Genomic DNA, 4,646 nt, shown 5'->3' with positions numbered 1-4,646 from the left:
CTTTTAGGGAATGACCCTCGGTAGAGCACCGGTGTTGATCCTTTAAGGGAATGACCCTTGGCAGAGTACCTGGTGAATAGACTTTTAGGATAAATACCCAGGGCAGAGCATCTGTGTGTGTTGATACTTTTAGGGAATCACACAGGGCAGGGCACCCATGCCGATCCTTTTGGGAATGACCCTGGGCAGAGCACCCGTACCGTGCCGATCCTTTCGAGAATGACCCTGGTCAGAGCACCCATAAATTGAAATACATTCCTTCTTCAACACTTAACCATAATCATTTAAATAATGTAATAATAATAAATTCGATATATAACCCATAATAATAATTCAATAAAATCTAAAATACATAATCACACAACAATTAATCAAATAAATCTAAAACATGTTACAAGTAATTAAATAGATTTAAAGCATGTAACAATTAATCAAATAAATGAAATTCGCAGGGTAACGTAACGGTAAAGTGTACGCAGGATTTTCAACCGGGAAGATCACCTACCTATAATGGAATAAAATATAGCTATGAATTTCGTGTGTGGTTGTCCTTTAGACTGTCCACTCTTCTATTGCTTTGATCAAGTCAACTCGATGAGTCCTTGAAAAATAAGGAATTTCAAAGGATCACTGGTACAATAACAACAGAGAAAATTTATATTCAAATAAACAAAAGAAGAAGAAGCTACTTACCTCTACTATTATGGGAGGATAAGGTCAGTTCGGATTCAGCAACATAGGGATGAAATACATGAAAAGATGATGACTCGATCTCAATCTCTTGGTCCTCCGAGCTCTCTTCCAAGCATTTTATTATCTCCCTTACCTCCCTAGAAAGGTTATAGATATCCAGATCCTCTTTGGTTTGAGAGTTTAGTTTTCTTAAGGAGACACGACAGTGGTTACAAGAGGACAATTTGAAAAAGGTCGAGTTCAGCTGGTTTTCAATTTTTACAATATTTGCATTTGATTGGGATATATTTTGACTCTGATGGAGAACTTAGATTGGTCAAAGAAAACTTCGAGATATGTGATTCCAAGGCTTCTATGAAGATGACTCGGCGGTTTCATACTTTAAAGGTGAGCCTTCTACACGTTCACAGAGCTGAATATACAGAGAAGAAAAATGGAAAATCAAGCTTCTTAATCGGCTCTAGGTTGTGGAATGTGCTAGAGCATTATGGACCGTTGGATGGAGGATGATGTGTGAAAAATGGATGGCTGAGATGAGAATTTCAGTTGCAACAGGTTTCCAGAATAGAAGATGGAGGAGAAGATTACAGGGTGTAATGTCGTGCGGGTGAGATTTAATAGAGATTCGATTTCAATGGACGGTTTGGATTGGGTTGTAGATCCCACCATGATGTTTGAGAGAGATCTAAGTCGCTCAACAGTTTCTACAGATTATGAGCATTAATAGAGTAAAATATAGAGGAGATTGGATGATTCAGTGGGCTGCATGACTCATTGGACAATTGAAAACTTTCAACTGATGGTGTTTCTTTAACGTTTTGACCTGATGAACGGTTCCGATTGACGGTGGGGTACCACCATGATGGATGTTTGTGAGGAATGGTGGGCCCAGGACCCTCCCCTAACGTTCGAAGAAGAAGGAAAGAAGAGGAGAAGTCGGGGTTTTCCGGGTGACGTGCATTAGCATGTCACTAGGCTTCCTTTAAAAAAAATGATGGTGGGCCCTACAGAGATGGCAATATAAATCCACTCCGTCCATTATTTTTGCTTGATCATAATAAGGTATGGGCCCAAAAATGACGTCGATCTGAAGTTTCAGTGGGCCACACCTTAAGAAACAGTGGAGAGTGAAATGGCCACCGTTAAAAGAAATGGGTTGTTACAAACTAACTTTAGAAATAGATTTGAATGATTTAAAATATCAAAAATAAAAAGAAAAATTCTGCACAAAATATGATAAGTAAGAACAAAATAGATATAGAAAATTTCATTATCACCATTTCTTAATTCACCAAATGTTTATACCTTTCTTTGAATGGATTACTAAATATAACTTAGTAATAGATGAAATTACAAGACCTATTCAAACCTGTAATACTAAAGAATGCAAAAGAATTTTGGTTACCCATCCACCAAATGAACAAATCAATATTCAAGTAAAAAAATCTATTATACAAGCAACATCATTCAGATCTATATCAGAACAAGAAGCTAATCGAGCATTAGTTACTAGAGATATTAAAACAGTAATAGATCAAAATAACTATACAAATTAGTATTAACAAACTATAGGAGAACAATTAATTATGATAGAAAACACCTCTTATAGAATAGAAAATGTAGTTGAAGAAACTTAATTAACAGAACATCGACAAACTACAAGTTATATACCACCACATAAAAACCTAATTCATGATGAGGTTCCTTTATTTAAACTTAATGAGATCCCCAAAGACATGATTTTATTCAAAGACTCTTCACAAGAAATGTTAACAGCAATTATAAAAAAAAATAGAAAACCTCAATATTCTCTCGACTTCTAAAGATAGATCTATAGCTCATTTATTACAAGAAAAATACTACTACATTAAATATTTTAAATAAAAAATATACCCCTTTACCAACAACTAGAAATTATTATCCTAAACTTACTCCTATTGATCTGCAATTCGAAGAAACGCGGACATTTTATACAAAGTACATGTAGTGGTGGATCAATTTATGAATGGAACATTGATGGTATATCTGAATACCAGATTCTCAACTAAGCTCATGAAATGACTATGGTAGTCTCTGCCTATAAAACGAAATCAGGTAATGACGATTTTACTGCTGCCCAGCTCCTTATACTCGGATTTACTGGTCAGCTTAAAGGCTGGTGGGATAACTACCTATCAGCCTAATATTTGTGTTTTCCCTTCATGCAGGTGGGAATCACCTCATGAACTATAGAAAACATAAATATCAACCTGATCCAAAACTTCTGTGGCCCTCAATAAGATTTCAATGGTGGGCAATCAATCCCCATTGTTCCTTATGGTGTGGACCACTTGAGTTATAGATCTCCCTCATGTTTGTGATAATGTCATAAAATGAGTTGGCAAAACGGATAGATAGCATGGATACAACACAAACATCATCGTGGGGCCCACAATGCTTGGGGATGCAGGAATCCCCTACAACCCCCGCTTGCAGGCAATTCGCATCCACCATGCAGAAGTATGTTCTTTGCATGTCAATCAAATGAATTCCAATCCACTAGTTGACAAACATTCATACCTGTAATTAAAAATCAACTGACAATCCTAGTTAGGAGGCCCACTAAAAAATAATAAAATAATCCAATCAATCAAAATCACACCTGAAATTAGATCTTCTAATACTAATAAGAAACAAATACATTCCAAACTCTCCTACCCGAGTCCCAGTGATGCAGTACACCAAATGTGAGAACTCTATCCGTACTAATCCCAGCGAATCACGTGCTATGTCGAAGCTGTAACATCGAATTACATACACAACAAAAGGAGAAATTTAAAATTGATGAAATGGCATGAAGGTAAATATTTCAAAGGAGAATGAGAAAATTCTACCTTAAGTAGGGCCACCCGATATGGAAGCCATGGAGAGAATTGTAAACCGAAGGATCGTATTGAAGCTCTTCACCCTCTTCTAATTTTTCTACGCTCGGTTGCCATACCTGTAAGGCCCTGTCTATTCCATACAACTTTATATGCTTATGTACATGATGATCGACGCCCTTGGCCAAACCTGGACTAGCCGAGCATAATGCACACCCGACTGACCGGAACCTTAAGACCTCAAAACTTATTTCATATCGACCGCCCGGTCGCTGCGATCGCATAGGTACCACCCGTGCGTCTGTACGATACTCTGTTAGTGAGATACACCGTGAAGAATCATTAGCGTATCATGTGCGCAAGGCGCCATGTACTCCATTCCACACATGTGCATAACACATGCACATGCCACACATGGGTGAGAGAATCTCTACCCATGTGTATGATGTCACACACTCATGCCTCTCCTCTCTCATGTGCTCCCCAAAGTCAACTTCTCTCCATTTCATATCCTATGTATGACATCATCACACCATATCATCCCATGCACCTTTAATCCACCATTAATTACAAATCATGAATTATTTATCATAATCTTAGTCTAAGCTAACCAAGATCACCTTAATTGAATCTAACCATATTTTGTGAGAGATAAACCTGGGTATAGAGGAAGAGCTGAGGAACACATTCGTCAGCGCCGGTCTTTCTGACCAGGAGTCTGAGAAATATGTTCAACTTCTCAAAGAAAATAAAGACGTCTTCGCTTGGACATATGCAGAGATGCCGGGTTTGGAGCCTTCCGTAGCAATGCATCGATTAAATATTTCTAAAGAGAAAAGGCCGGTTAAATAAGCGCAACGACGATTTCATCCGGACTTGATTCCCCTGATAGAAGAAGAAGTGAATAAGTTGATAAAAATTGGGTTTATTAGAGAGGTCAAATATCCCAAGTGGATATCGAACAATGTCCCCGTGAAGAAGAAAAACGGACAAGTCAGGGTGTACGTTGACTTCAGGGACCTGAACGAAGCCTATCCGAAAGATGATTTTCCTCTCCCGATAACTGAATTACTGATTGACAGTACAACTCAG

Source organism: Magnolia sinica, chromosome 4, assembly GCF_029962835.1.
Source record: "Magnolia sinica isolate HGM2019 chromosome 4, MsV1, whole genome shotgun sequence".
NCBI lineage: Eukaryota > Viridiplantae > Streptophyta > Magnoliopsida > Magnoliales > Magnoliaceae > Magnolia > Magnolia sinica.
This window is presented reverse-complemented; position numbering follows the sequence as displayed.